Here is a 27728-nt window from a genome sequence, read left to right as displayed (position 1 = left end):
TGTTAGCTTCTCTGAAATAATTTTCTTTGTTTTCCTCACAGACGAATGAGTAATTTTAATGATTATGGGCTACATCTGTGGCCATGTAAGACAAGGCAAATTTAATCTATCTGCATTTTTCGCAATTTATTAGTTAATGTAACGAACTGATGCTTCAGGATGGCATGCTGATCATTGCAGGGGGCAGAAAGAACCTGGCCTCCATTTCCAGTATTGCTCAGTTGGGAGATGCAGTATCCAGAGAGAAAACACCTTCCCCTGAAGTGACCTTCAGATGCAGCACTAATGATAAGATGAACCAACAACCTGTTTTATGCTCAACAAACGCTTTATTCCTAATTTATCTTTCCAATCTTATAAAATATATTAAGAGCTGCTTAGGATTTCTGAAATCCGAGATTTTGCTCTTTCATTTTACTCCTCTTGCGTAAAGCTTTTGGATCTTTCTCTCAAAACAGACATGCCAGCTGGGGTTCTTTATGGGGCTACCTCTCTCCCCTAAACCCTCAGATTCACATCAGCCCATGGATCATTTCCTAACCCTCCAAAATTATATATAAGTATGCTGTTTCTGCCAGACGCTATTAATCATAAACTTCTTCTCATTTCATTTCAGTATTAAACTCATCTTGTTCAAATCTCTAATTTTCCACATTGACAGAGGAGTTCTCTATACATCATTCAGCTCTATTTCCTAGATATGTTCAGAATTACAAAATTCATTCAAGCCCATCTGATCTCTTCTCACTAAACCTTCTGCCTTCCACTGACTGACAGAGAAGAATTAGCCTTCCTCCTGTCAAATATACATCTTTCCTCACGAAAGTGCGCGAAAACAGATCTAAATACAGCCTGTGACTCAGTGTGCCCTTATACTTGTGTTCTTTGCTCTACAGAGCAGTCAATTTTATTGAAGCAGCAAGTCCCTCTGATATAATATCAAACAGACTACTAGTATTTCTGGAGTAAAAGTAGCTGTAGCATTCTCTACACCACAGTATACTGCACGCTGAAAGCATCAATATGGGTGAAGTGGCCCTGTTTGCACCAATCCTCATGAAAGCGGGAAGTCTTACAATGAAGCCATGCTCTGGAATGACACTGCTGAACCTAATACATCACAGGTCATTTTAAGTCATTAAAAAGTAAAAATTGCCAACCACAATTATCCTCAGTGATCCTATCTAATATTAAACCCAGATGCAGATTTCATTGGGAAGAATGAGTATGTCAGATACTCTCTCTTCTTTCCTTGCTGCAGCAAAGTCATCCATCTCATTTCTAACCCAGTTCCACCACTTCTCTCTAGTTTTATAAAGAAACTGCAGAGCTGTGCCAGGAAAACAAATGATGATGCGGCTGTAGCGGGCAAACGGGAGATGGGAGCAAAAGAGCACTCAAACCGCTTGTTGGTCTTTTTGAGAGCCAGGGAGTCAGCAGAAACACTGATGCCACCTCCAGAAGCTATATGGCATCAGAAGTTCAGAGCTGCACATACGGAAAAAGTCCTTTTTCTCATGCCTAAGACCTTGGGCTCTAAAGAAGGATACTCCTTCCCCATGACACAACTCAGAGACCCGCAGAGCCCGCTGCTCCTACCTTCCCATACAGGCTGCATCAACTCTCTGTCAAGTTAACCAAAGTAGCTACAGCATGGGACTTAGGGTGAGGTGGACTCCATCAGGGCACGGTGTCAGATAAGTTACTTTGCCAATTTCTGCCTCAGTATCCCCAAATGTGAATTACTTTTTGTCGCCTGCTAGTACAGAGGATGATAGCTTTAGAAACACTCTACATTAGACAGACAGATCAATGTTTCATTTTAAAGAACAGTCTATTCTATTATACTTTTGCAGATTTGAAAGCAAACAGACTTTGTAGCAGTATTTCTTGACTAAAAACCTGTAGAAGAAATTAAGTTACAGTCTTTTGCAACCAGAATCTGGAAGGGTGTCCCATTGTAATATTTTCAAAGAGAAGTTGTGCATGCAGTATGTATGTGCATATGGTGTTTATGAATTGTTTTTTAACTTTAGATATTTTATTCATTTTTCCACATGGTACAAGTAGAACACACATCTTTGTTGGACAGACACCAATACAGTAACATAGCTTTAGATTTCAGGCACTTGAGATTCAGTGGGACAAAAGGCTACCCTATCTTCATGCCAGGACATCACGTCCCAAAATTAGGACACATGCCATCAGGCAGTCAATATCTCACTGAAAATATGTGGCCCTCAATACATTCTGTTATACTAAATGAAGGAAACTGTAACCACTTCCAGTTATTCCATGCAGAGATAAGGACCATGAGAACTCTAAGTCTTGGCATCCAACATCCTATTTTGATTTCACTGCATTGTGGGATTTGCTGTTATCCGTAGTTTGTGGACTTCATTTTTTTCTCGCTTTCAGTATGTACACAGCCAGCATAATAACATCAGTCATAATGAGGTTCAGAAGCCAGTAAAGTGGAAGGAGGAAAGTGGATAAGGAATGGCACAAAAAGACTTGACTGGTAATTTTTGTCACAGAAGCAGAAAAAGCAGAGATGCTACTGATACCTGCATCCATGATCCCCACAGTCAGCAACACAGAAATCAAAACTCACTTCTCCTATTTACACCACGTTACACGGTGCTGTCACAGACTTGTGAGAATATTTAGTGTGTTCTCTAGATTAGCGATCAATCCAAACTAAGAAATGTAGCTTATTGCTCTAACTCAGACAAAATGCAAGCATGAACAGCTTCCCCTCAGACCAGAAAAGTTTGCCCTGCTCCTGCCAACTGCCATGGCTAATAGCTATACAAACCTTGTTTATTTACTTTCCATGCTGCTGTGTTACTGTGAGCCATACCACTGTCATAGGAATCACAGAATGGTGGCATTTAAGAGAGAGAGGCAGTGGTTTAATTGATTTTCCAGAAAAAAAAACAGCCAGCTTCAAAAACAAAATGAAGTTTTCTTTACAAAGAATGGAAATACTGATGTTATGACCAAATGCTTTTTATAATTTAACATGGTGAACCATCATTCTGTTAAATGAAATGTAAGAATGGTCATACTAGATGTCTTGGCTGAAATCAGGACACCAGTTCAGAGAAAAGAAATAAATACAATTTCTGTTCCCACTGGCTATTTGACACCTATCTTGAACCCCAAGGTCTGAGAAACACTGAGTACAAAAAATACTTATTTTCTCACTATCTGAAAAAAAAAAAAAGAGGACAAGGGAAACAAAGATTAAAATTTACATGAGCTTGATACACTTTGGTTTTCAGATGTCCAAATTAAAATGCCTACGCTGGCATATAAAGCAGACAGTCCTAATGATTCTCGTCCAGAGCCCTACTGAAAGTCTCTTCCTGTGCCTGGCTTAGATTTGAGGCTTCTTGACAAGCTATAATGAACAGTTAACCTCGCTTTCCTGATAAAACTCAAACACTCTCTGACTTCACTCCTTTCCTGAAACAAACCCACATGGGTGAAATACACGGAATTCTGTCAAGTTGGATAAAGCTCTGTGCATGAAAAACCAAAAAGGGGAAATTCTTGCTCAGGTGCACCAGGTGTTGCTGCTGGTGGATCCGGATTTGCTCCCAAATTTCACAGATTTGGGACGGCACTGAAGCCCTCTCTGCTCTACCACCCCTCTCCAGCAGCATGCCAGCCCCAGGGCTGCGGGCAGTGATTTGAGGGAGGTGCGGTATAAATAGGAGATGCGCTGTAGCACTGGGGACCACAGGTGGCACGGCACATATATCCTCGTGTGTACCAGGCTGGATATCTACAACACACAAGTGGGAAAGGTCAGACATGTCAGCTATGATGGCAACTAACAGCCCTGGCAGCCAGCAAAGGCGCATTCACCTCTCGCTGCTCACCATGTGTGTACACCTCCGGGTACAGCAGAGGATTGACTCTGGAGCATCGGTCATGTCACATCACCAAGTGCCACTGCTTCGGCTCGAGATGCTCATTCCTTCCCCGAGGGCTGTGCCCCATCACAACAATGGCAGATAACACCGGTATTTTGGATCTGCTCTCTTCAGAGGCCATGGAAGAGATTTATTATTTATAGGCACATGGATGAAAACATTAAGTACGTACATAGGGGCTCGCATGCCCGCCGGGGAGGGGCAATTACTGCCAGGCAGTAATTTCAGTCTGAAGTTCCTATGACTTAAATAGCCACTTGAGCTCTGCTCTTGCAGTTTACGATGTCAATAGACCCCCTAAATGAAATTACAGCCTTCTGATACGCAGCAGGGTTGCTTTTCTTCACCGTGTAATATACGCGGCCGGGTGAAATTGCACTATATATGGAGTTTCACTAAAGCAGAGTTTATCATAAGAATGTTCCCACTCAAATATGATTAGGCTTCTTGTTTGCTGGATAACACATCTAATGAATCAGGGTATGCATGATAGTCATGTTTTGTGAACTCAGACACATACCCTGAGGTGAACTGGGCACTCCACCGCCTCCAAGCACTAGCTATTTCATTTCCACCGTAATTTGCACCTGCTTTGTTTTGCCAGCAGCACAAACCCATGCTAGCTCTGGAACTTGCATCTATTTTAGGAACTTAAAACACACACGGAGGGAAAAACAAACAATGCAGCAGCAGTGTGATCTGTGCACTGGATTTAAAGGAGTTTTAAGCATGTTCAAGCCTTGCTAAATGTGAAGAAGTTTTCCTGTCCTGTAGTCCCATCTGGTCAGAAAAAAACTGCTTCCATTTTACAGAAGGGCAAGTGAGACGTAGAAAAAGACCACAGAGTGACAGACCTGCAACAGAGGTTCAGGTCTGCCAGAGACTATTATGCTTCCCTTTATGTTCATCATGTTATTTATCCATCCCTCTTTTCGCCATCCAGAACAGTAAGAAAAGCCTTCATTTTACAGCTCATGCACCTTATTATTCCTTTATCCTTCAGCTGAGATCATGATTTAACTGTTCAAATGTTCCACTTCACAACAAAACTTTACAGCTGATAACTAGTGATCAGCAGTTAGTTGCCGCTTTACCATGAAACCTTGCAAATCACAGAGTTGTCGCATGGTTTGAGTTGAAAGGGACCTTAAAGGTCATCTAGCTCCAACCCACCACATTCCTTTCACTTTCATAACTTTCCCTCTTATATGACTTCAAATCAAGTTTCACTTTCTTTTCTGATTTACAGAAAGGGAAAACAGTGCTGTTTCAATTTTGTGATCCTGGGAAATAAGTTCGACTTCTGGGGAAAAGATAAATCAATAAAATAAATAAAACAGTCACAAAACCTGAAAAGGGGAAAGGTACTCAAAGTGAAGCATTTGCTTTTACTGTGAAAACCGATTCTCAATGTGGCATAAGTTCTTGCACTTCAGAACTGTCCCAGTACCTATGAGTCTGCATCTTTATCATTACAACCTTTTCTGTGCTTTGTTCTCATCTGATGCAGTTAACAGAACAAAAAATATATCACACCAAACAGAATAGGTGTGCTGAAAACCGTGCTTTGGATTCTACTACATAAATATATACTCTTTTCTCCAAAAGCATAAACTGCTGGTTTGAATTCAAGTGAAAGAATACCATTTGCTCTTTAATTGTGTCAGCCAGGAGATGATACCTTCTCCACTTCACCTACAGGTAACACAGGGAGGTTTAATTCAGCACCACTTGTACAGCGCTTTGGGATTTCCAGGTGGAAGGGATGGAGCAACTGAAATGTCTCCTCAGAGAAGTAAACAGGGTATCTATAAAAAAGCAACTGTATGCATTCATTTTGATTTTTTAAAGTAACTATGGCAAAATACTACGTGCTAAGCAAAGAAGTTACCACTAATGAGACAGTTTATCATCTTACCGTCCCAGAGTGTTTAAACAGACAGTTAAAATATGATTTCAAATTGCAGATTTTCACCCTAATGATTTTAGACCATAGACAAACCATTATAACCTTGGACTAGAGTCAATAAGCAGCTTATACCATAATAAGAAAGACTGTTGATTTTCTCCACATTGCTGTACATAAATACCAGTGAAGACAAGTTCCTTTACTGCTGCAGAGACTTGCAGAATAAATACATTAATTAAATAATTTAAACACCAAGAGGTTTAGAACAACACAGAGACTCTTAAAAAAGAAATTCAACATTGTTTTGTCTTCTTGGTGGAAGTCACCAGAGTGACAGCCCTTGACTATAGTCTATCCAGAGAACAAGTGTTACACAGGCAGAAGTTTGAAGTTTCAGACATTTTGCACTGTGCTTTAAGAACTTTCCATTTCAGCGTACTTATGTCTTTCAGACTTACACTGCCTGGAGGGAGAAAGTAAATCAGAGATAAGTTTCAAAGATCAGACCAAAAAGTGTGTGTGGGCGTTCAGTGTAGCCCATTTAGAGAAAAGAAAAAATCCATTATATTTCTGCCTGTGATGCGAACTGCCTGAAAGTTTGGGACGTTCTGATCTGTCAGCTTCTTTGAGTACACTGTAGAAAGGTGATGCAAATGCCAACTTTGGATCTTAACATCCATTTATTCAAAAGCTGGGACCATTTGGATTAGGGCTTTGATGGACGTAAAGATTATTCTGTGTGTGTATATGACTCTTTATTGAGAGAATAGGCCAGCCTAATTGTGGGTTTTGTTAAGAACTAGCTATTTAGTTTAGGTTCAGGGAGAGGTTCCACGACTGCAGTGCACCATGAGAAATAGCTAACCCTCACTGCGCAGTGCTGAAGGGAGTCTACAGTCAACTTAAGGCAACATAGATGAAAAAAAAAGAGGAGTGTGCAGTTCTTCGTGGTTCTAAAATAAACCCAGAGGACTCTCAGAGGCTTAATCTATGCTCCATCTGTTTTTGGGCTTAGTCAAACTTTAGACTGAAACTGAATCATTGGGAGGGACTGGGAGCCCCAAGTGGATCAGGACCAAATAAAATATTTGCAAAAATTGCCAAGCAGTAAAACCACCAAGCCTTGCAATGGCTTTATTTATTGGTTATTTGAAATAACAAGTAATTTAACTTGGGTTGGATTTGATATTCAGGTCAGTTCTGAAGTCAACAGCAAAGCCTCTGATAACTCCAGTGAAAAACTGCCCAACTCCAGTCTTTACGTGCTGTCCTCCCAGTTAACACTGGCCATGAAACCAGGAAAAGGTGACTTGACTTCCTCTATGTGTCACAGGTGAACAGCAGTGTTTGGAGAGGTGGGTATTACTATGGGGGTCAGAGATGTATGTTGATACACTTCCTAAATGAATCAAACTCAAAAGATAACGCAGAGAAGAACACTTCCTAATTAATATCCCATGTGAGATACGTTGGTGCCGTTAAACATTTTGTTCTTTTGCCAGGGACAACATGTTTCAAAGAACAGGATAACACCTCAAAATAAAAATATTTTGACTGCTACTCTGTGTTTCTTATATGCCTACTTTGTTAACAGTAGAAAATGTTAGTCAAGAGATGATTCATTTCTTCAACTCAGATAACATGAGAGATGATAAAAGATGAATGGAACAACCCACGCGCTGCCCTGGCCTTCTTTAGCATTACAGCAGCATAAGATTAACAGAAGCGATACATTTAGCCAGGCAGGAGAGGACAAAAGGAGACCCTGAGTAATCTGGGCTTGAAACTAGAGATGCACATCCTATTCCTTTTTTTTTTCACTGGCTTCCCCATGCAGCCTTGAGCAAATAACTTCATTTTCTGTGCCTCAGCTTTCCCATCCATCAGCTGGGAATAATTCTGCTTAAGTGCCTCAGTGTTGGCTGAGACTTAATTCTTTATTATCCAGAATTTTGTATATGAAGTTCTCCAAAATACACTTTTTTTTTCCTGTTTCCCATTTCCCCATACCAAGAGAAAAAAAAGGGAAATGAGAGAGTTAATTAAAAAATAAAATAAATGCAACCTTTCCCTCCCCCCTCAAATGGACCAGCAGCCTATAAACCAACCAGTTCTTCCTATTCCCAGAGGTGGCTTCCGCAGAAGCATTTTCTTTTACTATGCATCCACTGTAGAGTTTCTTTTCTGCTTGGCTGGGCAATCAGGTATTCAGAGCATAATGTAAATGCTCACAACACAGAGGCATGAAAACTTGCCAGACAGAAACTCCAAGCGAGGGATTAACATTTTGACCCCCTCCCATGCCCTCCCCTTCCCAGCTTGCCCAGCCCTCTCGTACCCCCACCCTGGCCCCTCGGAGCCGCTGCTGAGCCTGGCCCCACGGGGACACAAGGCAGGGGACACCGGGTGCAGCCCTGTGGCGTGGAGCTGCCTTCTCTCTGCTCAGCAGAGGCTGCTCCCAGCTCCATAGTCCTCTGAGGTTGTTGCTGATTCTTTTTTTAAAAGGGAAAAAAAAAAAAAGAAAGAAAGAAAGAAAGAAAAAAACCCGCAACCCCCAACCAACAAAACAAAACACAACAACAACAACAAAAAACCCTTTATTTCCTGCTTTGCCTCGGCAGCACCGAGAATAGAAGCCTTGACGCATCAAATTCTGGGAGCTCACCACTCACCAGGGCTGTGGTTCCTGGTCCAAGCGGTGACGAAGGAGAATCACCTCACAGTCTCTGGAGAGTGGCAAGGCTTGGCTGCTAAGCGTGCCCCGCGCCGATGGGCTTTTTGAGTTCACTGTGTTCCAGAGCGAGTGCCGAGGCAGAGAAATTAGGGAGGGGAGAGGTGGGAAGGAAAATCACTGGAGCCTCTTATGATCAAACTTCCACTAAGCAAGAGGAAATGTCTTATAAATAAACAACAGCAAGAGAAACAAAAAAATCCATCTCGTCCTGCCAGAGGAATGTACATTATTGTCTCTCGACGGAAAACTTTACACCGCACCAGAACACGAGAAAGCAGCCATGTCTCCTGAAGCCACCCTCCCTTTCCGGGAGGGAGGGAAGGAGGGCAACGCCAACTTAGAAAAAAATATTGGGAAGCTCATGAGATTTCCCAGTAGACAAACAAAACTGTCCAAATTCAACAGATGTCACTATTCCAAGGTTTCACACAGGGCTACATTTCTTTAGAAATGCTCATCGCTCCGCCATTCGGACAGATTCAGGGAGGAAGTTCAAGGCAAGGGGAAGGAGGAGAAGGTCACAGTAGATGTACGTGGGTGTGTGTATACATGTCTGTGCATATCTTTGCATTTATATATATAACAGTATTTTATGCATTTTATAATGCATAGCTATAAGATCATTTCATATATGTATTATTTTTTTTAAATATATACATGAACTTCTCCCATGCCTCCCTAGAATTTGTGAGATTTATGGGCTGGAGACTATGGATTCACCCTCATCTCACAATACTAAAACTGCAGTCAGCTTAAAGCTTACATTTGATTGCTCTGTGGGTCGCAAGTGACATAAGTTTGGTGATTTCAGTCCACTCTCTGGCTCTGCAAAAACTATTGCATGATTTGGCACAATGCACGGCAAATAGCAGTCTCTTTATGAGGAACCACAGATGGCAACAGAATGCATAATTCAAATAATTTATCAAGCATATTTGAGACCTAGAATGGGGGGATGGCCTGAGTCGATGAGAAACCAGTATGCTACAAGTCATTATTAGGGAGCTTATTAAATCTGTCTGGCATGTACAGCATTAGAAGATCATGGATTGCTGATGAGAGCCGAGATGCTTGGCAGTGCTGTGTTTTGGGTCATGACTAGAAAAGCAGAGTATAGCCGGAGAGGAGTTACTTCAGGGGAGAAGTGGGACAAAAGACTAAAAGATCGTGAGATACTGAAAACATCTTGGCAGTGCTGATTTACGCTTTCTTTCTATGGGACTCTTCCATTTGAGAAAGAGCTGCAATTCCTTCCTTGTGAGTGTAGTACCTATCCATACCTCACCCAAATCTCAGTGTCCCAAAGCCCCCCCAAAATTGCATCGCCTGTTGTTCCTGTATGCACTAGGTTACAAATGAAAATATGTTTTTAAACTAATTAGCTTTACACCTGCATGTTCTTGCTGGCGAAGCAATGCTGTCACTGATTCTTTTTTGCAACAGTCAGTCTATGAATGCAGGTGAATGAGACAGAGATATGCTTAAGATTGAAGAATGGTTGAAAGGAAAACTTGAGGGTGTTTAATGCAAAATTTATAGTAAATCACAGCTCTTTCACATTCACATCTTTTCGGGAAACCATTGTTAAAGCATTTCAAAATCTACAGTACCAAGGTGATCTAAATAAACAAAAGAATTTTCAAGACACTTCTCAGTACAGAATAATCAAAGCAACAACACCCATACAACACCTGAGGAGCTGTGGGAAGGAAGGAACTCAACTTGATTATAGCAGACTGACTGGTAAACTGTAAAGCTGACCATCTGGTCATACATGCTAATACCAAACAATTAAAAATGTGTAAACTGAGTCCAAATATTCTCTCTCTGTCCAACAGCATTCACAGTTAAATGATCGACTGAAGTCCAAGGTTATTTTAGCACCTTTATAGTTGCTTGTTATCTTTGCTCAGATATTTCAGTAAAAATCCTCAAGGAGAAACTAGGTAAGGGCTTTATTAATCCATAGCATGCGTTCAGCTCACAGGGATCCACAACCAGGCATTTGCTCACTTCCCAGCACCCATGTGAAGTGCATTAAGGCAGTATCATAGCTGACTCCATTCTCCAAAAAGGGAGAAGCCCTAAGAAGCCCAAGAAGTTTGAGCAGCCATTGGTAGATCTGTCTCACTAGAACTGCTTTGCTCGTTAATTTGGTTTGCTCATCATTCACCTCTCGCTACCAATGTGTTTACAAGCATCACTAGGAATATTTAAGATAATTAAAGAAAATTTCAAGTACTTCCAAATGAATTCTTATTACCTAGAGGTGGCCAGAGGATGAGGTGCTCAGAGAGCAGCGGTGCGTATGGGATAATGGAGCAGAATTTAAAAAAATAATTCCTGACCATGCCCAGTAAAATCTTCCACGTTTCTAAGCAGCAAGCTGATCAGCTGACCTTAGGTTCCCAATAACTTAGCTGCCTTTAAACGGTTTACATAGATGAAAGTAAAAGCAGTCCTGTGTGTTTAATAAGTCATTTGCTAAACAGTCCAGAGATCAATAGCAGACACTAAATTAAACACTGGCATTCTGATTATTCAGTATCATTAAGCATTAGGGATGCCTGTACTATAGAAATGGGGAGCAGAGAATGAAATGAAATCTTCTATTAAAAAAAAAGAAGAAAGTCTGTGAGGTTTCTGAAAATTAGACTAAACAAAACAACACAAGCAGTGAACAGATCAAGCAGTTGTGATCAAAATCTCAGCAAATTCCAACTGTCTGCCTGTCACTGCGGCCTGTCTCCATTACAGGCTTCAGGAGAGCCTCGGAATCATACCACTCTTGTTTCACTGTTAACAGTGGCTACTGCCTCAGAACTGCAGTACAGTAAGAACCAGAAGGATGATCATTTTGTACTAATTGTTTAGTTTGACATATCCCATTTGTGCCCTTTTTCAAAGTTTTAATTTGGTAAAGGCACTTGTCAACCTGTATTTTAACAGGCCACTAATAACTTGAGATGCAAGATCTCATATTTCTTTTTCTTTCTGCTGCTGCCATCACTAAATATTTCATTTACCTTGCACAGCAGACCACTCCAGAAGCTTTTATTTATTTTTTCTTTCCATAGGAGTGTTTACAGACCAGTTTTTGTGATTTGTTACTTTGCGTTAGGCTGGTTTGATCCTACCTGTTAAAATGCCTTACATAGCCCAAGAAAGGGCAAGCCCCTGAGGGGCTGATGCTCTCCCTGCACCTTCACAAAGAAAGGGGAAGAGACCCAGTAGAGTCTTGGAGATAGGGGCTTTTCTCCCCTTATCTCCCCACGCAGCAGAGGCCACCTTGGGAGCAGCCACCAATAAACCCACAGAGATTAATTCTGTTTTTCACTCCATTAACCTCTGCTTAACCTCTGCTCCACCTTTGTAACCCCCTCAGGGAGGACGGATAGCAAGATGTTATGGGCAACAAAGCCAGGCACACACTACAAGGAGAGTTGTACCGTGGTAAGGCTGTCTCTGACACTGGGCTTCTGAGCACCTGGAGGCCAGTTTCCTTCACTCCTGCCAATCCTGTCCTCTGAACAGAAAACTTGCAGGATCTCTGCAAGGTAAGCTTCATGGCACTTCCCATCAGTTTTCCCTCTACTATATGTTCCTCAGTGTAGGAGTAGATGCATGGGCTTTGGCAGTGGATGCAAAGAGAAATAGACCAGATGAGAGATAAACAGAGAGAGATGAGATAAACTAGTGGAAAAGTCTTCACTAGATGTAGCTTCACTCTTTATAAATAGATAAACCAGTAGTGTCCTCCAGATGCAAACACAAGGTTGAGTTTTTTGTTTTCTTGTTTAGTATAAAACAATTAAAATGTAACAGCCTCTCTAAATATTCCTTTATTAAAAAAATAGGTCATGGACACAGAAGCAGCCAGTCATGGTTTGGAGTGGGCAAGCAAACAATTTTCATTCGATTGTGCCCTTGTTTTTGTAACTAGCTTTTCTGCTGTGACCCGCTATACTTACCCCGTCTGCTGTGCTAACCAGCAACATGCCTTTTTAATTTGCCTTCCTGGGGTCTGCATTTGATTACAGCATTCATGTTCTATTTAGATTCTTTTGAATCATGCCCCGTGGTGCTAGCACGAAAGGTGTTATTTATAAAATGAAATTCTGTTGTATTGCGACTTGGATTCAAAGAGGACAAGTAATATTAAATACTTACTTTATTTAATAATATCTTGGATTTATTAACTCAATTTCATTACAAGATTAGAGACGGTAACCTGGAGGTGGTTATTAACTAATAAACAGGCTTCAGGCAACTTTGCCCCATATAAAATAAAATAAATAAAAATACATATATGTGCATTTCAATAGCTTCTATTTTGAGGGCCCAGATACACACCTCTAGCTCAAAAGAATGGCTTTCTCGACAAATAGCATGGAGAGCTACTGGCTGGAAATCAGTAAGCTCATGGTGCCTTTAGGACAAAAGCATCCGTACACAACAGCCATCCCAAGTGAGCATCCCATTTGGTTGGTTGCACCATGTGGGGTGAAGTCTACCACTCAGCTTTGACAGACCTGATACAGGCTGCAGTTACTTCAAACTACTGTGGGCGGCACATTAGAAACTGTGAAACTCTGCCGATCCATCTGATTCTCCTTAACCGATCCAGCACTGCAGGGCTCGCATGTGTAAGCTGTCCCACGGCTCTCACTCTCCCAGCATCAGTCCAGTACACTGCAGGTTATACTACAGGAAACTCAATTCAAGCAGGTGGAGAAAACCATAGGCAATATGCTAGTTCTGTTGCAAACAGGCTCTCAAGATACCAAAATCTCCTCTTTTCAGGAGAGAGCATGGAAGTTTCTCACTTTGTATGCGGTAGATGTGGCTCTGTATTCTGATACTTTGCTCTTCATGACACCTTACATTACATTTAAAACCAGTGCATATTCTATTCAATACGATACAGTACAACCAGCAGCTGAATTTAACCACCTGGCAGCAAGCTGAAACACTTGCTAGCATCCCAGCCTAAGGATTAAACCCAAGTTAGAAAACTCATAGAAGGCTCAAAGCTCCCTAGAGTACAGGAATATTAAGATACAGTTCTTTGTCCATTTCCCAAACAAAACTAAGAAATGCTAATACACTTAAGTCCCTCTTATATAAAATACTCTATGATGAGACACAGCTTATGTGACTTTAAATCTGTCAGGTCGAGGCTAAAGCCTGAGTCTGATGTGGGAAAATAGAAGAGTGTCAGTGTCACAGGTACAATGGGCTGAGAATTCCCACATGGAGGTGTGCGGCTGCTAAAAGCTTTCACCCCACATCTGTTGCAGTTAGCTGTGAGTCACCTGCAGTCAGCTTCATTAGACCTGAGATGTCACTCAAATGAGACAAGCTATTGCCAGAACAAGAGAAATCAGAATTTTAAGTGTTTGATAGATTAAAAGGAAAGTGTCACGATATGTTAAATGGATATTCAAATACCTTAGGTCCTGGTTTTCAGCTACTTACAGATTGTATGCCTTTGCTTAAAGCTAGATGTTAGGCAGGGACGAAAAATAAAGGGTGAATGTCTTTTTTCACTCATGTGGTGTTGTTCATTGCAGTGACTCAGAGAAATATAAAATCCAGGGCATGCAGATTATGAGAAGATAGAAATATTTAATGAATTAAATCTGTCCAGAAAGGGATTTGAATTCAGAGTCATCTCCAGCATTTAGGAAAGAACACCTACAACATGGTGGTGCACAGATACTCCCAAGAGAAAACAAGGTTAAGTAACTGTACTGAGAAGAGGTTAATTTGGGTCAAAAATGAAGGGAGATTGAGAAACAGACATGGTGAAACTTTCAAAGGCAGAAGCAATAATTGCACCCGCAAAAGGCATGTGCATCATTGCTACAAACAAAAACACATGCTTGGACTCTCTACAGGCAATCTGGCATCTGTTTCCCATTCCCTCCCTTCTCCTGACCCTAAGACCTCTTTTTCTGGAATTTTGTTCCATGAATATTCCATAACGCTCCATTCTGCTCCTATTTTCATGAAAAGTCAGGGAAAATGCATTAGCTAATAAATGGAAGTTCATAGCATTACTGTCAATCAGTGGTTGGTTTCCATGAGAATAGAGAGAGATCTCAACAGAGAAAAATAGTGAGGTGTGGGCACAAGTGATATTCAGTCTACATATGTTATGCATACAGACCACTTTGAAACTACTGAACTAACTTGTTTGGCATTTGATTTATTACCAGGTTCTCTAGGGTATCTACAACAAGCCAAATTTAAACAACATTAATTTGGGTAATTTGGAAATGAGGCAGAAACAAAATATATTATTGAGCATGTTAGGAATACTGTAATTTATTCTCATTCTTTCCCCATTTCTTTCTATATGCTCTAAATCACCATTAAAAAAAGAAACAAAAAGACTAAAGCCTTTTTTCCCCCCTGTAATTTCTTCCTCTCAGGTCTCAAAGAAAGTATAACAATTTCAATCCTAAAATAATTAGTGAGAGAGAATTGTAACTGATAATGTGGATTATAAAAGGGAACAATCTCCACAGTGTTGATAAAAGTATGCTACTATTTCTGAAATTAATGCAGTCTGTTTACAATGAACACGCCAGGAGAACATGTATACTACAAGACGCAAGGCCACAGGACATGCACGGTGCAAAGCTTTATGAAGTCTTTTAATTTCCAAAAGCACATTTACCTTCTATTACTTTTACCCACAGTTTTAATCTAAAGTTTCTAGCATAATCTCTATGACTAAACAAAGTAAACAGTGCAAAAAAAAACCAACAAAAAAAAAAAGCAAGTTATTCCCATGGTTAGGGAATACCAAAACCAGAAACGCTGCAAAACGTCGTCCCATTTCTAAATTTCAAACACCTTTAAAGCTCATTACAATTGGGTGGAGAGATTTACAAGTAAGTGCTATTAAATGAAAATAGTTTTGTAAGTTTTATATAAAAAAAGGGTTACATTTTAAAATATACCCCAAGTCTGAGACTATTCAGGTAAATGTCCTTGGTCTTACTTCTGATTAAACTCATGGAGAATGAGTTTACATGCAGGGGGAGAGAAATAGGGAGGAAAGAAAAAAAGCCCCACCAAACCAAAAACTAGTTGACAGATACAGTAAAAGAAAGCCTAATTCCATACAACTGCTTCAGTGTGACTGATTTCAGAAGAACAAATAAGTGCTGCAGGGCAGACTGTCTGAACAGTGGATGGAAAAACAGGAAGAGAACTCAGAGAGAGGACATCGCTGGATAAAGCCTGCATGAACTGACATTGCTTGGTCTCTCGAAGACCCACCAAGACACAACAAGCTTATTTGAAATGTCATTTATATGCCTTCTCCCAAATCTCCACTTTCTCTCAGCTTTTTTTCATCTGAGAATCTCTCTGTATCTACCTAATGAAAAAAAAAATCTTTTTTTCCTCAATGAAAGTCTAAAAAGTTTTTTTGGGACAGACCCGTTTCTAAAGTAAACAACAATCACAGTCCAGCAACACAGCGGGAGAATTGTATCCCTCTCGGGAAGCACTCCTTTTGCCGGTGTAAAGTCAGCCTTTGAACCCCACTCATAGAGCTCTACAATGTGTTGAAAGAGTTTTTTAATTAGTCAGCTACTAAGATAAAGTTGATACTTTGCTTCCATTTCGAGATTCAGGTACATCCCGTAGCTAAAATACAGATGTAATTCAAAGGCAATCCTGTTTTGTAGCATACAGGGAAACCACAGTTTGAACATGTTAAAATGCTGCAGTAAGATGGAGGCCTTCACAGCCATATTACATGTCGGAACAAAATGGCCAAGTCTTTATCCTCGCCATATTTCAGTTTCCCTGTATGTCACACTGGAAGAATCATGCTTTTCCACTTCACAGAGATGCCCTGAGAACTATCAGCTTATGATCAGATTTTGAAAAAGGCTCAGGATGGCAAACGGTGTGGAATAAGCAGGCATGCTGCTGACAACCAGCAGCAGGTAGCGCAGGCCTCATGAAAGTTCCCTCCCGCTGATTCTAAGCTACGTTCACCTTTGTGCCTGTTCCTGAGGCCCTTGGAGGTTAAATGCTGCTAAGTGCTGTTATACAGTTAGCTTCAGAGAATGAAAGATACACTCTTTTAGCAGTTTTATTCCTTTATTATTTACTACTTTAAGAGACTTGTACTGTATTATTTTGTATTAGCCAGTTGTAAAACTAATTTATTCCCTGATGAGTTTTATTCTTTTCACATTTCAAATTTTTGTTCAATGTCTTCCATGTGACTATTTTTGACAGACATCGAAAGTAATACTTCATTAAAGAAATTAATAGAGCAACAGGCTTTTTCTTAGATACATTTTCATCATAGTTTAAGTAAAAGACTTGGAAAGGATTTCTAATAATGCAGAAGGTCTACTAAGATTTTTCTGTTTGTGGGTTTGTTTGCAATAATGCATTTTCACTACAGGAAAAAAAAAAAAAAGCACAGAGATCTGGCTCAAATATCTGATGAAGAACCAAGCCTATCTACCGAAGACCAAAATTACTTTCCTCCCTTCTCCTGGGTACATTTCTTTTTCTTAAGCTTGCTCCTACCAAGAGCTGTATAGAGTGCTGCTAAAATAGAAATGATTCCTTATGGACTTGAAACCCCCCAACAAAAGCATCACTGGGATGAAAGTCTGTGAAGTTAGCAAAGAGCCATTACACAGCTAGCTGTAGTACTAGCCATGCTCAAACACTTTTCAGTAAGTGATGTTGCGAGCTAGCTCTGTGACTTAGCTCTCTTTGTAAGTATCTCAAGGCACAATGCAAATAGCTGTCAGAACGAGAAGGATGTCCATATGGGTTGGAAGATCACCCTTACATTGCATTTGAAAACAAGGTATCATGGATGAAGGAACCCAGATCATGTTCAGTAGAGGCCTGTGATATCACAGAACAGGGTGACATCACTACACATGCCTCAGTTGTCACACATGTTCCAGAACTGATGAAGGATGAAGCCATCTGGGATGAAGTTCATCTAGGGATGAGCAGGAGACTGACTGAGCAGGGTGTGCAGCAGAGCAGAGCTGCCATGTGAGCACTGTTGGAAGAGAACTACACTTGTGCATAGACAGTGCTACACAGACTGATAAAACTATTAGAGCCTAACAGAAGATCTTGATTTCATTTCCTAATTCAGATCAGATGATGAAAGTTTTGCTGAGATTTACAAACCACTTTAATGAAGGTGGGCTCAGCTCAGATTAACCCTGGAGCTGTTAAAATGAAAACATGTGGTATGCAGCATTTTGTAGAACTTCAGCACAAACCCTGAGGGTCATAAAAACTCACTTGAGTTAGGTTACTAGGCTACTAAGTTCAAAGAAACTACGGGAATAAAGGCTGGCAAAATACAACTCCTAGCCACCATCATTCATGTTCCCAAAGTAGTATAGTCTACAGAGATTTGCTATTTTGTGATGCTAATTCAAAGTGCAAGAAGGAGGAATGCCTTGTTCAAGACCTTTTAGCATACCAGTGGCAGAGCAGGGACAGAACTCAGGTTATTTGTGGTCTAGTCCACCATACTTCCCATGAGGCACAATGCCTGAAGAAAATTTTTCTTCTGGATACTGTAAATTAGCAACAAAGTTTTGTACAACTCTGTTCAGCAGCTGGAGACACACCATGACCCTCCAGTACTTCCCCCAGCTCAGTCACATCTGTTTATTCACTGGATCTGGATGAAAAGAAGTGCTCTACTGACTGGAATGACTAGTGTCAATCTTTAGCTCTTTAAAACTCTGACTAATTTTAGACTTTCTGCGGTCATATGCATTTGTAATCTATTAAAAGTCTCTCTAGTACATGGAAAACATATGGTTTCAACAATGTTATTCCTTCATGAAGGCTTGTCTCTTCCAAGTTTCCCTTAGATGTGCACTAAGCTCGTTTGTTGTTCAGAATGCTTATTTTTATAACTATTTCTCCACCTTCCTACAGTTGTTTACTTAAATGATACATATGTGCATATTAAAAACACATACATTTACTGATTGAAGATGTAACTGCACAGTGGTCATCAGATAAGAGTATAAAAACGGCCTGTCCCCAGGAATGTGTACCTCTGCTGGTGCGCTGCAAGTTTGCAGAAAGCAAACATTGCTTGTTGCAGGTTTTCTTCTTTCTCACACACTCAGTTAATAAATTAAAAAGTGAGAAATAAAAAAGCCAGCCCAGTCTGACCTCTGTATAAATTCAGAAAGAATCCCTACATTTTATTGAGCTAGCACTCTACTAGTGAAGAATATCCATTGTTTCCCCACCACTCCCCAAATATGAATAACTGCTCTCCATTTTTTTTTCCTTTTTTTGTTTTTCTTTTTCCTGGGACTATTTTATGAGTCAGAATGGATTCCCTGTATTCACCATTTCTAGCCAGCTCTGCAGCCACTCAGAACTTGCTGAAGAGCCTTTCTCTTGGAATTGCATTATTCCAATCCCCAAGTCATTTTGTGAGCTTGAAGGAAGCTGTGTTTATCTCTGGTATCTTATTTGACAATCCAGACTGCTGTTGGAGAAGCAGTTAATCTTAGCCTTGTTTAACACTTGATGGCTGAAATGGGAGAAGTGCAGTAGACAAGACCAGGTTGGCAAGTGGGAAACAGCCATCCTTGACCACCATTTGTGGAACAAGGTACAAATTCCATCAAGGCTTTGGAGAGAAAAAAAAAATAAATTAAGCAAGACGCAATTTTCTCAGTTGGTTACAATAACCATTCCTCATCTGGGTCTGAAGAATGATGAGTCTGGCCTTAGCACCTGGAATGTCCAAAAAATGAACAAAGAGAATATTGCTTATGTCAGGGCAGAAAGGCTGTTTTAAAGAAATTCAGATTTATGCTTCCAACAAGCATGCTAGACCTACATTTACTAAATTAGGGAAAAAAAAAACTAATAGAAGCGAGTAAATAGGAGAGATCATAAGAAGTTATAAGAAGTTGTTATCTTAGAAACAGAAGTGGAAAACGCATGGTGACTCTGACAAAAGAGCAGTAAGCTGGTTACCATATTACTGTGCTGGATCAGGAAAAATAGAAGCCAAATAAGACTGTACATTCATGACAGATAATAGCTCCATTGCCTAGTGAGATTTCTGAGACATGATCAAAAACTGCAACTACAGAAAAATAATCTGTAAAATAGAAATTAACATTTTTCTTTTCAAACATATTTTTTTTCTTGCAATTTACTGTTTAATTTTTTTTTCTGCGTGAATTTATGCTACCAAATTTGGGAACTCACTGATGTGTATGCCTTTTGTTTGCACAAAAAGATGTAAAGCACTGCTCATGCAAGAGTCTGAATGCAACTACAGAGGTCAGAAGGACACATTTGTCCATGGAATCAAAACAAACTAAAAAAATTACAGCTCCAACAGTCTTCCCAAGTAGCATGGTTTTACCTGAGTAATATAAGCCATAGAATCTCATTTTGTTATGCCTGTATTCAAATCGTAGGGTGAGAAACTTATTCAGATTGTGAGAATGGAAGGAAAAAAAAACAAAAACCAGAAAAGAAACCAAGGAAATGAGAGCTAGATCTGGCATGGGAGAATAACTGCAAGTTATGCAGATGTAACAAAGGCAGAGGGCTGCTTGAAAAAATAGTTGGCTGTACAACAAGTTGGAGGCACTTGCAAAAAGACCTGATAAATCTGTAACACAAATACAGCGAAGAGAGCACTAGGACAAGCAAGGAAATAAGGAACGATAAAGATGAATTCTCTTTATACCTAAAAATGACCTAAAAATGTAGTAAGTGCAATACATACTTGTTAGGTGAGTGCACCGCAACTGCGATGCCTGAATTTTGACCTCTGGCTTGAAGCAAAATTCTGTTCCGAAAAAAGAGAAAGGAAAAATGAACTTGGCCTCCAGATGGAACTCTGATGAAGGGCTGTTTGCTTTATTCATCCATACAGTTTTTTGCCACTCCTGCTGGAACAGCATGAAGGACAATCACTTAAAGTGCAGTGAAACGTGTGCCCAAATGTGAACAGATCCAAACATAAGATCCATCATGCTTCAACAAACTGCAATGCCAGAACCCTCCGCCATCATCGCTCTGTCCGGAAACTGCCCTCAAATATTTGAAGCATTCCTGGAATTAACAAATAAGTGCTGATTTGGCCTGGCTTCCTGGTATCTCTGGCTGGCACTGAGTTACAATGGAGAGTATTGTTATGCTGCAAGAATTCTTTTGCTTTTCTTCTTAAATTTCCCAGTGCCAGCAAGAGGAAAACTGACTCATTTCAACTGTGACTCTTGAATCAAAGATCTGACTAATTTAAAGGAAGTTTTTATATGCTTAGTCTATCCAATCATGCATAGCTTAAATGATTTGGCTTCTAAAGATGATACCATCAGGTAGACACAACAACTTCTGCTTAAACACAAGTACACATTATTTTTATATTGAAAAGTTGGACATACACTAGCAGTTACAGTGTAGCCTCCTCTAAGCACACCAACAAAGCCCTTCCATGCCATCTGGAAAGAGCTGCATAGTACAGTATGTTTAGCCACTTAGAAAATTACAAAAAGAAAGTAAAAATGTCAGGAAATATTTGTCAGTTCACAAGTAAGCGAAGCTGCAGCATTCAGAATTTGCTTTATGCAATATACATAAATGTCAGGTCACAATGCAAAAACTGGAAAAGGAAAATAGAATACTTTTTCCTATGTTGTGCTTTGGTCTCATAAAAAAGCCCACTCAGCTTATGAATGCTTGCTGAACTAAACAGAATAATATATTTCAAACACCTCTTTACTGAATAAAACTCAGTGTACTACTATAGATATCTCCTCTGCCATTTAAAGCTCAGGGATATAGAGCTACATTTCAGATGAAGTTCATCAGAATGCCTATAGACTATACTGCTTATTTTTTTTATTCATGCATTTTCACAGTTGGCTTCCATTTGCAAAGATCCTTCCAAATATTACTAAGTCAAGGCTTGCAATGGCTCTTTGGAATGGGAAAACACTGGCAAAGGGATGATGTGATCTACTCAAGGCCAAAATAGGAAATCGGTATCAGACAGTACTGTTAGAAACTTCAATCACCAGAGCTCTTTCTTGTGTCTAAAACACACTTTGATTACCATACAATGAGCAGCTTAGATCACCTACACTTCTTTAAGACACATAAAGTGCTGATCATATCATACAAAAGTGTCTAGATATAAGAAGTTTGCAAGAAAGATATGTAACACATGGTCCCGCTGCAGAGAAGGACTGCTGTGGATGTTCAAATTATGTTTATAACTTAACCCCCAGTCCATCAGAACTGGAAGTGCTAAATGGAGTGCTTCTCCTGAATACACGTAGGTCCACTTGTATATTTTAATATATTTATAAATAAACTATACATACATTTATATGTATTTGAACACACATACTCATCATGAAGTGACTAACATATAATTGTCTGATATGGTAGCAGCACTGCATTTCTGGAAGTTGTCCATGAATCAAAGTCAGTTCATTCTCTACCGGACTTAACAGAGAACAACTGGAAAGCAGGAAAGTGGCACTCCTGCCATCTAGGCAGGAATACTTCAGCTGCATTCTCTCCTCTCATATTAATCTCTTAACAGTCCAATCTAGGGGTCTAAAAGGGTTTCTCTGAGAGAGCTATCCTTTTCCACCTCTAGGGTAGGCAGTTCAAGCCGACCCTGATGTATACTGAAGAGTTCAAGCAGGAAGGACACGTGTAGGTAAGAGGAAAAACTAGGGATTAAGAGACTCTGGGCTCTTGACATGTATCTTCCTGTGACCTGCTGAACAAGTCAGATGTAATGATGATGATGAAAAAGATGAAAATAATTAATCACTGCGCCTTGGAGACTGAAAGGCTTGCTGTGCATCTATGTACATATTCAGGTACATATATATATAGTTTCCTGAAAACCACATGGTGATATAAGAGAGCAGATGCTCCATTTAGCCCCTTCTTCCATCTCCAGTGGAGTCCAAGAGTGTGCATTTAGCACAAAAGGTAGAAAAAGAAAGCAAGCCTCTTGTGATATCTTCCCAGAATATTCTCTTTCTCATCACTGGTCTAGTTCATGGGCTTGTATATATACTCATTATACCTGCAGGTGGGGTTGAATTCAACTGGTAAAAATAGTAATCCAAAATGTGTCACTGTGTGGTAACAAACACAAACAGAACTGTAAACACGTTACATTGTTATATTGGAAAATGGCTTTGTGAACAATGAGTACTTAACTGAGCTGTTTCTTCTAGGTAATACTATTTCTTTTTGCTATGACTAGCCCCAGTATCAATCCAAAAAGGGTTGTATAACCTGCCAGCAAAGCCAGCAGAACATGTATAATCAAACTTAGATCTGCAAAGCAGAAAAAGCATCATGGTGCACCTGAACAAATCAATACTTTGAAGAGGCAGTTCTTATTAGTTTGGATAGAGTGCCATGCTGTCAGACTTTTGTTGCTTCTGGTACCTAAAGGCAGTTCATTCACTGCTGACTTGGATTCTCTGCTAAACTGCGCAGGATACACTTAGTGCACAGTTTTCTCATCTCTCCTGGACTAACTTCCACCAAAAGTGGAGCAGATTGGTAGTTCAATATCTAATGGCAACATGCATATGCATGACTGCAGTCTGGTATAAATTTTTTAGAGATACAAAGGTTTTGGGGAACAGCTATAACATTTCAAGACCTTGGAAATATGGATGATTTCCCTACACTCAAATCTTTCCACATGTCAGATTTCTCACTGAGGTAGAGATCCATTTGAGATGATCAGTGTCAGCTCATGGAACACTCAATTGCAAAGGTCAAATTAGAAATTATACAAACCCGCTATCATTTTGTCTGCAGACATGGAAATGTACCAGTAGGTAGATTTCATCTCACTTTTTTTTTTTAACTGACTGCAAATTCTTAGCATTTAGTCAGAATAAAGACAGGTGTCTTTAAAGAGAAATTTGTCCCATCGTAAGAAGTCAGCCCAAGAAGACTAAATCACCATCTGATAAGGTTTACCTTCAGTTATTTTAGAGAAAAATCTGGAATACTGACTATCACATTTCCAAGGTTAAGTAGGAAGGGTTTTCACCCATAGTTGAGATTTTGACTGTGTTGGCTCACAAAGCAGTGATGGGCTGGACCTATATGCTGGATTCCAGCACTGCAAGGCTTGGGGAAAGTTGAAGTGTCAGCTCACACCGAACTTTATAGCCTTCTCCCGTAAGCACATGCTTCTATTTCACTTCAGGGAAAGCGTGTGTGGCAGAAATTCCTCTAATACTTTTCTGCTGTAAACTGGCACTCTTTCATCCTTCTCATCAGATGGCATTCCCAATATGCAGATGGGAAAAACAAAACTTTCAAGATCCCTTCTTCTACAAAAGGGATTTATGTATGGATCCCATTAAAATCAGCCTAAGTGTTACGAAGAAATCTGCACTAAGAAGAGACTACACCTCTTGATTTAAAAAAAGTAAAAGTTCAAACATCTGGGCATCTCTATCACAGAGATAAATAAAGAGGTAAGGACTGTAGCACAGCTTATTTTCCCAGCAAGAGGACACCTAGTGTGATAAACTCAAGTTGTCCTGATCCAGAAGCAGAAAGAAATTCAAGTTAAACATTTATGAGGTTTTGCTTTCCCTTATAATTTGTTTGGGTATTCTGAAACCAAAACTGGAATAACTGACAGATGCTCATCTAGGAGGTAAAGCAACCCAGTTCTAACCATTGTTTTAAACACAACACAAAACAATGTTATTCCCATTAGTAGAAACAGATCATGATGCTGCTTTTCAGTCATCTCTATCTTCTGCTCTCTATCTCTGTACCCGGAAGGAAGGTACAGAGAGAATCCCTCAGCACACGATGCTGTTTTTCTCATTGCATGCTGAGAAACAGAAAGGACACGTGCATATGTTACTTCCAGTGCATCCAAAGTGCTGCATGTGGGTGCTGCAGTGAACTGTCTGCCTACAGGGAAGCCTTAGGAAAAGCTTTTAAACAGATTCCTGCAAGAAGAGTTAAATAGTTCATCAGAGAACAGATGTGAGGAGAAAGAACATTCATTCTTCCATATCCTGCACCTGTTCTGGCCTCATGTAACGAGATGATTATAGTGTTCCTGTCCTTTATCATTCTTAGAAGTGGAATGAGTTTAAACTACACAAACTTCAATCCCTAATTTAACCAAATAAAATACTGCTCTACTCTGTCAAATGCCGTATATGCATTCTTAAGTAAATGAAGCAAGTACAACTTGAGTGAGGTATCCTAATTATTTTGACTTTAGACCAAACTCAAATCCTGCAAGTCTTTGTGTATGAGAAAAGAAAAAAACTTGTGACATTTCAAATTGGGTAAATACGATTTTCTATTTTAAGTCCATTTTGCAGTATCAAAGTCTAAGTTCTATGCTTTGCTGTCAGAAGTTAGTGAATAATGTTCTCATTTCTTATTCCAAAAGTGATTGTTTTTTGTTTTTTTAAAAACCAGATGATAAGATTTCTGTGCAGTTTCTTTAAAAATGCAAAACCCTAATTACAAAAACATGTACAGCTTACATCTCGTTAGCTATTCCTCTGAATTTGTAGCCCTACAGGATAAGTCATACACTTAAATTAAGTAAGTACTGATAACTATTCATAAGAGTAAGACCTAAGTTTATAAGTTTCTTTAGAATTTTTTCAGATAAATAAAAATTCAAGATACTAAGACCAGTCTTTATATTACTGTCCCTGCTCTGAAAAGTATTTCAAACAACCTTATAAAGTAAAATGTGTATGTAGTATAAATGTTGCAATATTTACAACTGCAGTTCCCAGTAGAAGAGACACACCCCAAAAACCAACAACATTCTCAAATTCCATAACAAATAAATCTGTTTTCTGAGCCTTTATGTATTAAAAATTGCAGTAACCATCATATATTTTTTATAATTCCATCAGTAGCTTTTACTGCTGTTACTACATTTGACATAGAAACTTAACTATTGACTAGAGAATTTAATCTGTTTTACATTCTTTAAACAAGAATATAGACTTTTTTCAATAGTACTCAGTTCAGAAATACCTGTATACAGAACCCAGACCAGAGCTTAAAGACATTCCCCAGAAGCATTCCCTCTTAGCAAAATGGTCCTCTATGTAGTCTTACTGGGAAGTAAGACTTACTCTCCTGCAGCTATATGAGTAATTACACTGAAGTCAGTGGAAGTTCTGGGCTTCCCGTTAACCAAGAAAGGACTAGGTCTAACATAAAAATCTAGTGTTGAATCCACAAGCACTGCCATCCTATGTACTGCAGCATTCCACTGCTAAAATTATGTATTTCAAAGCACTCACGGGAAACAGTAAGAATAATCTAAGACTGGAGTGGATTACTTATATCTTTTCTTAAAGACAGTAACGTGTTCCATAGAAATATCTGTATGTCTCAGCAAGTTCTTAAAAGTAGGAATTCTCCCCAAATTTTGCATGATAAGAATGTTACAACATTTTGTTGACATGTACATTGTACTTTTCATTAGATGCTACAGAAATGGTGCAACTGAAAATATTTGTGTGGATGGTCTGACTCTTCCTCTAAAAGACCAGCAAAGCCAAACGCATGAGCAGCAGAGATTTACAAACTACAATTCATGCTAGGTATATGGTTAGCTTTAGTGTCTAGCTCATTGTGGAAGAGACACAAAATAGCACTAGTGTTTATGCATAGGAAGTTAAAAAGCACTTTGAGATCAGTATAATGCTACGTAAGCTCCACCATGTGACATTTAATAGACTCTCCTCACTAAGGAACAAGAAGAGACACCATCAAAAAAATCTGTCTGAATGGCACTCATCTCCTGTTGCCTAAAGTACAGTTTTGTAGATTAGAGTGATGTCTGATCTGCAAAGGGAAAGGGACTGAAGTGAACAGAAAATTTCCATGTGCAGTCATATTTGTCTATATGAGAATTAAGATATATTAGCATATGGAAAGAGGTTCTGAGAACAAAGCATCTCTAAAGGAAGAGATAAACTCTTTAGAATAAGGTAATAGGGTTTCCACTCTTTGCCTCTGGAAGCTTTCCTGTACATAGTTAAAAGCAAATCAGCCAGGACCTGAAAGCTCTGCTACCAGCAGAAAAATTCCCTGCAGCAAAAAGTAAAATGTATTTTGCTCTAACATTGTGTCCAGTCAGCCAAGGAAGTATTCTTTGCTTACATGGAAATCAACATCTTCTTCATCATAGTCTAGAACTCTAAATCACTGCCATAATCTTACACACATTTATATGTACAGCTGTGAACTGTGTGCCTAGCAGACAGTGCAATGAGAAGAGAATCAAATAAATCAATAAATATAGCATAAAACTATTATTCCTATCCTCAGATCAGTGCCAAGCTCATGGTTCTGCATACAACCTTCTAAAAATACTTTCTCATTCCTCACAAATAAAATCCAGCTTTCCCCAGAAAGTCTAATGCTCCACATACAACCTTAGAATAAAAAGCTCTCACCACTTTTCAGGTAAGGACTATTCTGACTTCCTCCTCTATATAAGCAGAAATAGTCTTGGAGAGTAGTCACAAGCACAACCGTACTTCAGACCTCAACAAGAGGTCTGAAATAAATAAAGAAATTAAAAAAAAGAATACTAGGGACCTTGTAAACATTCCACAGCAAATGAAAAGAAATAGCAAGGGAACTCCAGCTCCCCTGATCCCTGGTACAAAGGCTTAATCCAGTAAAATGTTCTGATTTTCATGCCTACTCTGAAAGTACCTTTGAAACTTCTGGACAAACACAGGATCTATGTAATGATGATGGTAGATCTTGGTTGCTCATACTGACTTTGCAAGTCCCTAACACAATTTTTAAGGGAAAATTGACTAAACAGCCTCCTTCTGTACATCTGCCCCTTTAGTGTGCAATCCTAGAGTGCTTATAGAGCGTATTGGCTGTGCTCGCAAGCCATGGCAGGAAAACACCCTAAACAGTAGTCAGAAGCTCAATGAGCACAAGCAAAACCCGTTTTTTGGAAAGGCAGGCCCCACTGAACTCAGCTTGTATCACAGCATCTTTCCTTCCTGGGTAAGAAGTCCTTCACCTCCATTTTAAGCAACACACAGCAAAC

The 27728-nt window shown here is 39.6% G+C and overlaps 1 protein-coding gene across 25 annotated transcripts in view; it reads right to left on the bottom strand.

Moving 5' to 3' along the window:
- Positions 1 to 27728, bottom strand: part of ZBTB20 (zinc finger and BTB domain containing 20) — a 470842-nt gene that overhangs the window by 200515 nt on the left and 242599 nt on the right. The window contains exon 1 of one of the 25 annotated variants that reach the window (XM_021398510.1): positions 8526 to 19378. The exons of the other annotated variants lie outside the window; for them this stretch is intronic. The gene's annotated coding sequence lies outside the window, so the exon portion shown is untranslated. Of the gene's footprint in view, positions 1 to 8525; positions 19379 to 27728 lie in introns of those variants that run through there. 25 annotated transcript variants of the gene reach the window in all.

The sequence above is a fragment of the Numida meleagris genome, chromosome 1 (assembly GCF_002078875.1).
Source record: "Numida meleagris isolate 19003 breed g44 Domestic line chromosome 1, NumMel1.0, whole genome shotgun sequence".
NCBI lineage: Eukaryota > Metazoa > Chordata > Aves > Galliformes > Numididae > Numida > Numida meleagris.
This window is presented reverse-complemented; position numbering and strand designations above follow the sequence as displayed.